The sequence below is a fragment of the Rhamphochromis longiceps genome, linkage group LG1 (assembly GCF_057381845.1).
Source record: "Rhamphochromis longiceps isolate RC_006_pf linkage group LG1, R_longiceps_female_GT1.1, whole genome shotgun sequence".
Classification (NCBI taxonomy): domain Eukaryota; kingdom Metazoa; phylum Chordata; class Actinopteri; order Cichliformes; family Cichlidae; genus Rhamphochromis; species Rhamphochromis longiceps.
The window spans coordinates 22,138,579-22,153,041 of record NC_140557.1 but is presented as its reverse complement, the minus strand read 5'-3'; positions in this window follow the sequence as shown (position 1 = coordinate 22,153,041).

Below are 14,463 nucleotides of genomic sequence, written 5' to 3'. Positions count from 1 at the left end.
CGCCTGATGCTCAGAAGTGCCTTCCAAAAGTCCTACAAGGTTAAACTCAAACTTAAGTATCTTGAAAATTTGCGAACATGGTTATAAGCTTTTCTGCATCTTTGACGAACTTCATCCTCCTTTTGTTCACAGTCTAAAAAAAGATTAGGTCAAAGTCTATTTCTTAGAAATATTTTTGACTTTATGAAAGACAGCAAACACCTCTTTCAATTTTGGTGTATGGTAGAGGTAACGTACATGTCAAAGCCACATTTAGTGGCTGTTTAGTTAACTGTTGTTGTTTTGGTTGTGTATGTGTTTGCCTGTATATCACCTTGGGAAGTTCAGCTTTTCCTTTTTACTTCCTGTTGCTGAGTAAAACAATGCACAAGGCTTTCACTCTGAATCAAATTTGTCCTTTTTGGCCACAGAGATGAATCTCACTTCTAACAGTACTTTGGGTTCTTTCTCTTTAGATATTTTGTACAATGCATCCAACAGCCATTACAATGAAATAAAGGAGTGACTCAGTGCATGGTATTTTGAACAGGCCAAGCCTGCTGCTATAGTTGGTCTGTTTCCGAGTAGGCCTGACACAACTCTGGCCTAGCTGAAAAGGCCCAGCTTGGAGTTAATGTGAAAAGACAATTGCATAGGATGAAAAACTCGACATGGTTTTGTTGGACTTGTCATTCTTTGGTGCATAGCTGTGAGGAAAGCCTAGGAACCATCTCAATGTTATTTGTGCTTTTTGACCCATATTTGGGACAGCTTTCACAAAGCCCTTGTGAGAATGTTGAAACAATGGAGAGGCCCTTTCAAATGAGGGACAGGCCACAATTCCGGCCAAGCCATCTTGGACCTGCTTCATTGAAAGAGTTTGTGTCCAAAAGGCTGACATCATAGCAAAGCTAATGGCTGATTTAGCCATGCTGAAAAAAGGAAATGATAATGAGCTAATGATTTTTATTAATGTTAATTTAATTATGAATTATTATTATTATTCTGCATTCAAAGATACCTAAAGAACAAGGCATCATGTCACAGACTCAAATTTTAAATGTAATACATGAACCCCCCAAAGATAAAATTCCCAAATATTAGATTTATTTAAAAAAAAATTAAGTTATTTATTATTTTGCCACGAGTGATGTCACATAGACACATATTCTTCTCAAACAGAGATGATACTGAAAATATATTTCTGTCTCTGTAAATCAGATTTTCTGAGCACAGTTGTTAGGAACACTGGGTTGCTAAATGAACTTTTGAAAATCCACATGGGACAATATTTCAGAAAATGTAATTTTGCATATGTTTCACATCATTGCATCTCCTCAGTGCATTTGTCTCCCAAAGCATTTGACTGCACGTCTGTAGGGAAGAATGAATGCGTAATGTTTTTTTAAAAGCATCTCTGCTCCCTCAGCTTTTTTGAAAAATTTAACAAAAAAAAGATTTTTCTTTCTTGGAATATGCGTTACTCTCGCTAAGCTATCACTGAGCTCTCTCATGCATATGTGAATTACACACCTTTATGAATATGGAAATGTTGCGAGAATGCCTCATTAATTAGTAATTCATGCATTTTTCACAAGCCCAATACGTTCCCAATGTAGTCTGATGGTTTATCAGCCAGAAGTTTAAAAAAGGGGGATTCATCATCACGTTTTCAGATGTTTTCAGTTACATCTGTAATTTGTGTAATTCAGTGAATATGATTTGTGTAGCTTTCTTTATGGTTGTATCGCTGCAGCTGTCTCATGATCTATAGGTTTCTGTTTAGAATGTGCAAGCGCACTTTTAATGTTAACAAGCATACTTCTCAATTTAGATAGTAATTAAAACGCGAGCATGTCTGTTTTACTCAATATGTTTCTTTTGATTTAATAGCTACGTATGTAGTTTCATGTTAAGAGTGACATGAAGAAAACATGAGATACCAAAAGAGAAATCTCATGTAATACACGTGCAGGAATGTGAAGTTAGAATGCCCAAGTGCTACAAATTCAACGACCTTCACAGAAATATTTCAACCAGATTTTGCAATCTCTGTCTTCAATGAAAAACATGTTTTTTGTTATTTTTCTATTTAAGGTGAGGACAGAAAACCGAATACTTACTGCAGGATTTAAATATCTTACAGTGTGCATATAAATTGCCCATAATTGTGTGTGTGTGCTTGATTTAAAAAAATGCACAAAAATAGATTCCAGAGTAATATTAAAATATTGTCTATGAAGTTGTTATATCTTGTGTACAGCAGTACTGTCCTGATGTTTGAACAAGCCACGTTAAATCATTACCACCATCACAAAAATACTCGCAGAGACAAAGTGCAAACACAGTATATCAGTGAGCAGGACAGACAAAAGTCTTACACCATGAATTTAACATGAAAGCACAGAAGCAGAAGCTCTTGGTGATGTTGCCTTTTCTGCTGGGGATTAAAGTCTGCTACCTTACGGATGCAGACACTTTGTGCTGGACTCCCTATTGGCACCAGATTTATTTATGTAAATAGACGGGATTCCCTTTGTTGTAAACATGAGTGTAGGCTAAAGAAACGGTGCCAAGAGACTTTCAAGCAGTTAGTGTATGACGGCGGGTCAGGGAGTTATAATACACACAAAAAATCTGTCATCATAAAAATGTATACCACTTTAAAATTCAAAAGTGTAACATTAAATCAGTCATCAAGATTATGTTAAATTAAACAGTTGAATAATGGGTTGTGTTGGGTGGAGGGTGGATTTAATGTCTTTGCTCTCTGAGCGACAGTAATGTTAAAATGTCTCGAGCCAACCTCTCATTTCTTAATATTTTGCTTTCAAGGATCCAGACTTTGCTACAATTTTTTAAAGTGGTCTTGAGGAATAGTTCTTCAGGTTTTTTGTTGTTGTTGTTTTGCTGCTTAACACTGATCTATGAGATTATTCAAGGCCGAAAATTACACCTAACCAAAGAGATGAACCAGTGTTGTGTCTACACATAACTGTTAACTTAGTAAATGACAAATTTAAATTGTATCTTCAGATACTTTGTTAGTAGCAGCCTTTTTTCCCCAATTAGATTGGTTGAAGGAATAAAATTGTATTTTTGCACCAACATGGTGGTTCTCAGTGAGCTCGTAGCCCAGCAATTGATATAGTTCAGCATGGTTTGTAGTGTATCATTAAAAAAAACTGGACAAGCACCAGACGGAAGAAAAAGCAGCAAGCCTAAAAACTATAGTCATGTCCTTAAGACACAGGAAAATAAAATCCAGTGAAGACCTGACATAGGACCCGAGGGGTACATCTGAAACTTCAGTGGATTCATCTACCGTTTACTGAAGCCTCATCAGGAATGGTCTCAGTGGAAACATGGCTATCAAGCAGCCGTTCTTAAGGAAGGGAAACAGGCAGAAAAGACTGAGGTATGCCAAGTCACACAAAATCAGTGGACACATGTCTTATGGAGTGATGAATCCACATTTGAAATTTGTGTTTCAAATCATCATCAGCATGTATCAAAGAGGTCACGCGATAGGTGGAGGTTGCATTTCAGCCAGTGAGGTAGGGGATGGAATTGCAAATACAGAAAAGTGCAGTCAGATTTTGATCCACCATGCATTACCATCTGGAAAGTATTTAATTATGACCATGATCCCAAACACACTGTCAATGCAGTAAAACCATACCTGGGTAGAAAAATAAACAATGAAATACACTCACCCATGGACCTAAACCGTGAAGCTGTGTTTAAGAATAAAGGTGTTTATGCCAAATATTCACTTTTGAGATTTGTGTACAAGCTCTGTTCTTGCCTTTTATTCTGTATTTCCATGTATGTTTGTACATGTTTCAATAAACTGTTGCAACTATGTTTCATTTTCCTAACAAAGTATCAGAAACAGTGGGAGGCTCAACACTTGCACAGTACTTTATGACAAAAGTAAAGTTTGGTGGCTTGTGGTATCATAAAGCAAAAACGACAAACTGTGTTTTTCAGTGAAGAACGTGATGCCATTCAGTTATCCTTTTAAACATAATGTTCAGGTCTATGATAACAAGCATTTTTTTCTTTAAATACCCATTTGGGTTGTGATTTGATCATATTAGTCAATATCACTGAAACGCAGTTACAAAAGTCACACAGCACATAGCGGTGAATCACATATTAGGTCTGAAGGTAAGCTTTAATACAATTATAGTGTGAAACAAAGTGATGATATGACAAATTATTCAACAGATTTCTCTCAGGAAGTAATAAGCAATTATTTTTGAAATGAGTAATAAATAATCATTAAATTATTATTACTTGAAGTTGACTGAGTAATGACTCCAACGGTGCGCGGCAGCAGGCAGATCTAGTCTTTGTGCGTGCCCATTTCCAAACTGTTGCTGTTGTTGATCGTCAGTCAAGCTTTAAATGCCGCTTCTTGCATCTCAATGTGATTTCAATTATGATTTCATGGATGAATTACCTAATGTACTCATGTATGTTATGAAACATGTGGTTAAGTTTACAAGTGACTTAATGTCCAGACAGCAAGCTGACGCAAGATCCCTGCCCTCTACTTCACCGCAGAGCTTTGCTGCAGCCACCATGCCTTCAGATGAAAGGCCTACCGGTATTTATTTTGCCAAGACAATCCAGGAGGCCAAAGAAACATACAGGACCGGAGAAACCCCACTGTTAAAATGAGAATCTGCAATTTAAGCTTGTCAAAACGCCTGCAAGTCCACCAAGTATTTACACAAAAGGAACCAAAGATAAGGCAATGACAGGGAATAAGAACACAGTTACATTCCCAATTTGTGTAGTGCTAAGTGGTAAGAACAATATTTAGTTATATACACCAGAGCAGTACTGGAGTGTGTAAATATTTTTGGCCTGCATCGATATACTTGTATTTTCCTTCTACTTTGCTTTATTTCTTAATTCCAGTTTGGTTTTTATTTATCTTATAACTATTACCATTTAACACAGTAGCGGTGATGAAAATCCAGTGGAAGATAACATTGTCTCCTCTGCAAATTCAACATATTACAAATTATATTACACCAAGTTTGTCAAGCATTTGAGTTCTAATAATTAGTATGCAATCATATAGATGCACATGACATTAAATATTCATTTAGTCATTCCTTGAGGAATAATGGTGATGGAAACATCTTGGAAGTTGTTTTCTATTTTTAATGACTTTTTTTTTTTTAACAAAGCCAAGAAAAGCCAATTGTGATGAGATTCATAATTTTTGTTTCTGTAGCAAAAGCGACACATGCAAATGCTTCTGCACGTGGAGGTTGAGATAACGCTTTCACGTTAACCCAAGGAGTTAAGTGTTATCCCATATATTTAAGCAGAGCAGTTCTACGTCTCTGAACCCTTCCCTTATTCACACACCAGCTGAAGAGATTGACATAGTAATAAACTGATGTTAATTAGACACACTTTAAAATTCTCCGTTCTGCTTTTCTCCATGCCCTGGTGGAGCTGGTGGCTTATTAAATCATTTGCTGCTCTTGGGTGATCTTCTTTTGAATCTTGGCCTGACCCTCGGGGCACAATTTATTTTTATTTCAAAAAAATTTTACCAGCAAATTTTGTATTAGTTCAAGAGAATTACAAATCATTATTACACAGGCAGACACTTCAAACATTTTGTTTAAGAGCTTTCTGCTCGAAGATGCATCAAAGGAGATGCTCACACAGATTACTGTTACACTGGCATATATCCATTCATTAGCACACTAAGTTGGCATGACCATGTTTTGTACACGACCCACAAAGTTCTATCTGTGGCAGTCATATTTTAAGCATCGGTTACAAACAGAAAAGAACTGATTTCAAAGCACAAATATTACACAATGGCAAAAAAGTTTATGCACATTTGATGCTGCGATAAGGGAAGTTCAGTACGGTAGTGAAAATCCGTTTATAATGGATTAAGATTGGTCAAAACAAAATCTCTTCTGCTTCACTTAAAATCTTCATCAATGCACCACGCAGGATGGGGAGCAGGCTAAATGATGTCTTTGATCATAAAAAAGGTTAAGGAAAAAATTACAAGCAGTGACAATCAATACCGAATTATGTGTTGAGATGCTGCAAATGAATGCATCACGAAAACCCCCCAACATGGATAAAAGTTAAAGGAAGGGGGGAAAGGGAAAGAAAGAAAAAATAATACGAAAAAATTCAAAGCTTGAGTTATAGAAAGAAACAAAATCATACGATGCATGCAATATATACACACAGTGATGGATTCTTTTTGAAATGAGTCACATTTCAAAGAGCGGAAAGGCACCACGGGTCAGGTTAATGTAACTTTAGTTGTGGTAGGGTTGAGTATTATTAATTCAAGTGTTGTAGCTTGGCATAGTGGCCCCAGGTGTTACTGCAACCACTATGCCAACATACATTTACAACACAAATGTGACAGAAAAAATACCCACTACTTGAAAAGGATGCAATGGTTTAATGGTAATCTAATCTAATGATGTGAGCAAAATATCCTCAAGAACTTGTTTCTGTAGAGTTAAAAATGCGGCTATAACAACAGATTTGAAGTATTCATTGATAATGCAGTACTAATAGTGAGATTTTGAAAATACATACATTATTTAGAGCAAATAATTACTACCTGGAACATATAACTAATTGAAAGATGTGCATATATTTCTTAGAATCTTCTTTCCCAATGTTGACAAGACTACAGATGAATTCCTACTGGTTCTCCAAACAGCTAAGAGCTCTGAAGTGAATGCATTGTCTTTGTATTATCATCCAATCAGATGTCATATTCACCGTTCATTAAAACCAGTTTATTTGTAAGACTCAAAGAAAAGTTGTGAACTATGCTATTATTAGGATTTATATGCTTGCAGCATGACCAGTGGAACAAAAACTAGTCGTAGTATCAATTATAGTGGCATGATTAATGCGGCTTTGTTTCTCAGTCCCCACAGAGCTACTGAGGGTAATTGAGATAGCTGGCTACAGAATACAGCCAGCTAGCTCAATTACCCTCAACCCAGAGGTAGCAAAGTCTTTTGATTTACCCTGCCTTTTAAATATCTAGTGTAATTCTAATAAGTCTCATTATATGCCACTGCCTCAGTACTGGACAGCCAATTATAAACACTGAGAAAGATCACAGGAACATCCAGAATATTCAGCCTCAGTGCCTTATGAGCAATCTCAATTAAAACGAAAGCGCCAAAAACACAATTTGTTCAAATATCCAACATGTGATTATGCTTAGAATAAAGAACCCTTCAGTCATTCAGACTGTTAGCCATAGTAGATATTTAAGACAAAGAAACATTTCTTTTAAAAATGCCTTTGGGTTTGAGATATTTTGAAAAAACAAAAAAACAAAATTGTAGTTATAGTGAAATGTCAGTATTAGACGCATCATGGGAAAGGTTAAGGAATAAAAATTACAAGTAGTGACAACTGATTCTGAATTATGTTTCAGATGCGGCAAAGTAATGCATCGCAACATAAATGTAAGTTAAAGAAAGAGGGTGAGGGAAAAGGGAGGAAAGATATAATGTTCCAGTGGCATAGAGTTCGGAAAATATCTTAATAATGAACATCAGAGAGAAGCCTCCTATTTATTTAAGCTGCTGGCAATATAATGTGCATTACACATGAAAAGAGAAAGAAGGAACTGAGATCATATTGAAACGTATTAATTTATCAGTTTATTGGTTTTGCAGCTAAGTATGGGGTATTTCATTTAAGGATTTGGCAGTTATCACCGCTGTGGATTTGTGCACCAAAGATATAAAAGCGCTTGTATCAAAAAAATAAAAGGAGAAAAAGAAAATCTCACTCACTTTTTTAAAAGTTACCGTGCAGTGGAAAAAAAAAAAGATTGAATGAATTATTGCAATCCATTTATGTTGTTAATTCGTGGGATAAATAGTGTTGGTGCCCTGAATATCTAAGTTGTCAGAAATTTGGCACCTTGTTGAGACACATGTTCGCTTCTGGAATCAATGCAGCAAAATCAAACTTTTGCCGTCTGTTTCATATTAAGACTCTGGGTTTAAAAGCTTTAAACTAGTCCGCTAAACTGTAATGCAGTTTTTCCAGACCCCGTGTTCTCAATGTGGCTCCTACAGTTAAGGATGTAATGGTGTGTGGTTTGAAATATAATGTTGGCTCCCTGGAACAGCTGTCATCTGGTTTTCTTGTGACTCTGTCCCCCATTATAGGCCTCACATATAGGTATGATTATGAGTGAGCATTCACAAGACAAGATGTGGAAGGGAAATGGAAGCTGTTAAAATTCACTTCAGGAATAAAAAAAAAAAAAAACAAGAAAAAAAAGACTGAATTTGAGAACTGGCTTTATTGCCATTTGGTAACTCTTGCGGTTAAACTTACAAATGTACTTGAGCATTTAAGTTTAATGGATTAATTGCTGCATGATTCACCAAAAGACTACGATTTTTCCTAGGGACATTCAAAAAGCAGATTAACATCTAGATTCACACAGTGTTTGGAAAAATCTTTTGCTTATGGCAAACAACTGGTGACACTTTTATTAAAGAAACAAATAATTAAAGTGAGTTTATGCTGCAGTGGAAACAGTGTGCTGTAACTAATGTCTCAGAATCACATGGAAGCATCATGCCAAACGTTTAGCACAAACGCTGTAGATAGAAAAGAGCGTGAGATCGTGTTCGCCTCAACCAGAAGATCAGCTCTGATGGCATTTGCTGAAGAAATGCATTAAGTAACATTAAGTTTGTGAATGCAGGTGAGATGCTAAAAATGGTATCTACCAAAGGCTAATATTAATGAAGTAACCTGAGCTGCTATGGTTGCAAATATGAAAATTTACACTTTGAAGACATCTGCATATGAATATGTAGCCAAGAGACAAAATTTGCTGTACCTGAAGCTTTCCGCTTTGTGGTCTGCTTGAAGGCCGGGTTCTATTGACCAATCATGTTTGAGAGGGCTTTGATTATTTACAGGAAAAGTTCATGTGGAGAGCAAATAATGGAACCAATTATCCATTTGTATCTGTTATCGTCAAATCAATCAGAAACAATAACCGGTGCACAAAAGGTTATTCTGACTAAATTGGCCATCAGTCCTGCCAATGAGCCAATGGGCTCCCAGGTTGAACTTATTAAACACCATCAGCTAAGAACCTGCACTTTACATGGTGTACAGTAATTCACAAGTATGTGTGACAGAGCAATTTCGTTCTACTTTGTGTTGTATTTGGTTTTTGTTTTGGTGTGATATTTTCTGCTGACCGAGTTTTGGTTTTAATAAAAAATACAGTTAGGGTGAACGCAGGTTTTCAAAGCCTGCTTCAGGGGCTTTTATTCTGATTTTAGCCTTCATGATATTTTCTTAACTTGCTTGTGTAAAGTTCAAGCTATGCCAAATTTATGCTCAAGTAGATGATGAATATCAAAGAGAAAGAAGTGCCCCCTTTGACTGCAGTGTGTGTGTTTCAAAATTCTTCTCTCTTATTCTTTCAAAGCAGTCTTAAAAGTCCAGAAATGTCAAATTTGCTTCTATCCATCTTTGTCTCTGTTAAACTGGTTTCTTGTTCCTATGAGCTACTGTGTTAAGGGAAAGAAATGACCTGAAAAACAACTTTTGATTTTCGTTCATTCACAGTCTCAATATGTAAACCAGTGGGTTAGAGCATTTCCCTCCATTACCTCTATGTATTAATAGGTATGTGCACTCACCAGCCACTTCATTAGGTAAAGGTGGCAATAATGGACTGGACCCCCTTTTACCTTCAGAACTGTTTTAATTCTCCATGGCACAGATTCAAAGAGAAGATGGAAAGAGATTTTACTTCACAGATTTTGCTCTATATTGACATGATAGCAGCAGTACAACAGCACAGTTGTTGCAGATTTGTTAGCTGCACATCAATGATATGAATCTACTTTTCCACCACATCCCAAAGGTGGATTGAGATCTGGATCTGGTGCCCCTTGGAGTGCAGCGAGCTCACTGTCATGTGTCAGAAACCAGTTTGAGATTATTTGATCTTTGTAACATGTTTCATTATCCTCCTGGAAGCAGTAATCAGAAGTTTGGTACAATATGGTCCAAAAGGGATGGGCATGGTCAGCAAAACTACTCAGGTAGCCTGTGGCATTTAAACACTACTCACTATACTTGATACACTTGGTTACTAATAGATGCAAGTTGGGGGAAATAATATCTGACCATACCCCAAATGTTCCCTCACACTATTAATATACGACCAGCAGCAGCATCCTGAACTGTTAATGAAATGGAGAATGGATCCATGCTTTCATGGTGTTTATGTCACACTCTGACATGACCATCTAAATGTCACAGCAGAAATTAAGACTTTAACCCATCTTCCCATCTTCTCCTGTCCACTGTAGTGTCCTGTTCATAGCTGACAGGCATGACACCCTGTATAGTCTAATGCTGGTGTAGCTGTGGATGATGTGATGTGTGTCAGAGGTGCTCTTCTGCATACTTTTGTGGTAACAAGAATTTGTCTGAGTTACTACTGCCTTTCAAAGCATTCTGGCCATCGTCCTCTGATCTCTGCTTTATCTTACAATATAAAGCTCCTCGAGGCATCTGTTGTTGTGATTTGGCACTAAAATAAATCTGAATTCAACTGAAAGTGAATCCATGGTTGAATCAACTGTGCATATGTTGACTACATATTTGAAGACAGTACTGTTCCAGCACATATCAAACATGGTTGTCATTTACCACTAGCCCTACCCTCCCTTGTCTAAAAGACCTCAGAATTCCTTCGACTGCTTCTGTCCTGTATCACAAATATCGCCTACCTCCTGGAGAGTGTTGTTTACTTGGTTGGCTATTGTGAAGGGGTTTCTCATGACCATGGAAATGACTCTCCCATCATCTACTACTGTTGTCTTCTGTGGACGTCCAGGTCTTTTTGATTTGCTGAGTTCACGAGTGCTTTCTTTCTTTCTCAGGATGCACCAAACTGTAGATTTTGTCACTAATAATATTGTATGGAGTTGATTTGAGGTGTGGTGCTTGCAAAATTTTGCTCTAAACATGCAATCAAAGGAGCTCACCATGTATGTGAAAACAAGGAAAATACATGGTCAATTGGGTTAAGCTCCATGCAGGTGTTTCATACTCCATGCAGTGTGAAACAAGCCATCCTCAAGCTGTGAAAACATAAAAAACCCACCCAACAGCAAAAACTTCCAAATGCAAGCACCACACCCCAAATCAACTCCAGGCCACTCATCTGCTTAATTGATAATGACATCGAACAAGGTTCTTTACATTTTAGTCAGCCAAACTGTAAATGAACAAAAGGATCAAGCAGAAATGTCACTATTGCATAAGTTGCCAGTTTGCTCTTGGCTTAGATTACAGTGTGAGCGAAGCCATCTGCTAGCCTACAAGAAAGCCAGCAGTAATTTGGTTTTAGAGATCATATGGCAGGCCACTGAGCGTTGAAGTACCAGATTATCTGTGTTTCCTATAATTTGATCCTGAACTTATTCTTTCATGTTGACAAACACTCACCCTAATTGCATGTTCAGTAGGCCTAGAATGAGTAACAGTGCTGGCCAATTAAACAAAAATATACATGCGTTATTTCCTCAACTCTCTAGTTTCAGTTCCTAATGAAAGTATGGAAGTCCTGAAAACAATCAAAATTTGAGCAGAAACACCACACACTGGTGTAGTCGAAAGAAAGCAAATGGAAATGGAATTCATCAAACTTGGTCTCAGGTTGCAGATTAAAGATGAACGGCAGAATGATGGGGGTTTATCAAAAACATTTCTCGCTATTATTAAACGATGTCATCCCCCCCCCCCCCCCCTCCCCCAAAAGTACTAGTCTTCATTAATGTGCCCAAACTATCATCAGCTTGTTTAATGCCCGTAATATCACCATATTGTTTACACTCCCTACAAACACTGGAAATAAAGACCAGCTGGGCAGCTTGGAAACTAAAGGAGGTGGCGAGAAAGACTAGGAGACAGGGTAGGCATAGGTGGGTGGATTGGTGAGGCGTGAGGTGGAGTGACAGGCTACTTAGATGTGCTCCTTCACTTTGCATTAGAGTGTACAATATCAGGCACAGGGAGCCAAAGTGAGGCCAGGTTTCAGGCAATGGTCAGGCCTGGAGCGATGGATCACTTACCTTAAGAAATCAAAGTTAGTGGCAGAAGATCTGATCTGGAGTGGGGCCCAGCAGTACAGAAAGAAAAGTGTGAAACCTGGAGAAAGAGAGACACTCATTGAGGAAATCCATTACCACTGGAGAAGCCAAGAAGCATGAAAGGAGCTGTCTTGTTAAATTGGCTGCTTGATAAAGCAGGTCTTTGGCTGGGGAGCCACTCACAGTCACCACTAGCGACACCAGACAGAGGAAAGAGAGAGGCCCTTATTGATACAGTGAAATGTTGAGTCACTGCAGTCCACCCTCAGTGCTTCACTAAAAAAAAACTACAAGCGGGAAATGTGTTCTCAACAGGTTTCTCCAGTAATTTTCACTTTTGCGACATCAAAAATATACATTATATAAACATTATGTACATGGTGCCTTATTTTTTTTTTGCAGCCAATGCAAAGCATTACAACAGAAGTAACAGTCATTAGTTTTGCGTGTTGCATTTTTTAAAGATGTGTTAGTGTTAGTTTATTGCATAGAATCACAAACAGATACAAAATAATCATGCAGGTGGAGAAAGAACTACCCAATGTCACCTGGTAGAGGACTTTTTATGATGGTCTGGTTACCTTTACAAAAATTTCAGCTATCTGTAGGTTAATTTACAAATAAACTAGGCTAACAGCTGCCCAGAGCTTGGAGAAGAAAGGTCTAATTCTCCTGAGGTTATGTACAGCAAGAATAGCTAAACAGGCCAGAAGATCCACTGAGCTTGTTGACATTATGTATTGTAACTTTGTATTGACCTTCACAGTGTCTCCTGTGTACATATTTGAGTTTGAAAGATTGGTGTTGGCAATGCCTCTTGTGGACCAAGGTGAGTGGCATCAGGTACGTTCAACCTGCAGTCTATGACCACTGACCCTTTAATCGTCTTGGCTCACTTAAGCTGCTGGTGGATCCCCCAGTAGATTTGTTTTTAATGCGATGTGATTTTTTTTCCCCGCAAAGCCCCCCCTTTTTTTTATCTTCTTCCTGCTGTGGGGCTGAAACCCCAATGAAGCTGTGTCAAGCCTCAAATCCCTTACATTAGGACGAGCAGGGGAAAACCAACTCTGTAATATCTTAAAGGATATTACATCTAATGAATTGATGAAGGGTTTGTGCATTAGATTTGAAAATACGTCATTGTTAGAAGGCAATTTCTTTTAGTGCATTCCATCTTTTTCCTTGATGGCAAAAAAGACTAGACAAGACAGACAGACAGACAGACAGACAGACAGACAGACAGACAGATATCCATAAATTATTATTCAGTTGAATCAAATTCTGCCACACTTGATACTTGATAAATACATGCTACAAACCCTCTCCCCCCAGATTTTTACTGGTCCACCAGTCAAATGCTATTTGCAAATTTAAGTTACATGGGAGTTGGCATGTATTGAAGCATGCTGTTCTTCCCAGATCCCTGTATAGAGGGAATAGTGTCATTCCCAGGAGTGCTCTGATTTGTGCTAAGGAACACTGACTTCATTTCTTTTAATTATGACTGTTGAAAAATGTTTATTGTGGAGCACCACACCTGCATTTGAGAGGGGAGCTGAGAATTTAAGGGAAAGGCAGGACAAAAAGAGGTATTGTTGTTGGGTGTAGGTCAGTGCTGCTAGGCTGCTGCTCCCTAGAACATTCCATGGTGTCACATAATACTGTTAGTCAGTTTCCTGTTGGACGTGCCAGCCCAGAAAGATGGAGCGTGCTTGCAAACTCACATTAGTATATGTGTGCGTCTATACTATATATACATGTATATATGTAGCATGCAAATATGTGTGTCTACTTTTTTCTGGTATCCTTGTATCACATTATTCAAATTACAATTCAGAAGACTTCTCATCTTCTCATGCAGTAAATATACTGGTATGGAAACAGAACTAAAACTGAGATCCAGTGTTTTTTTTCCCTTAACTGTGAATTACCAAAAATGTGTGTTTATGTGTGAGAACAACTTGGAACAAAGTGTGATAAGTCTCTTGAGCAGGGAAGTGGGTCTGCACTTTTTATAGTCTTCTCCATAATATGCAGGAATACAGTCATGTGTAAAACACAGCCAAAGAAATAACTCACCTGCCCTCTACTTGGAATTGTAAAAAAAGGATTGCTCCCTGTAGATGCCACCAATAGAAAGGCCTTGGACGTGACTATTTGTACTCCATTATGCTCGGGTCAATAAAGAACAGCATGCCGAAAAGGTTTCAAAATAAAAGATTTTTTGTTATCCCCAAGTTTAGGGAACAAATCCACATGTTGCTATTTTAAAAAATAAAAGAACACATACATTTACAATTAT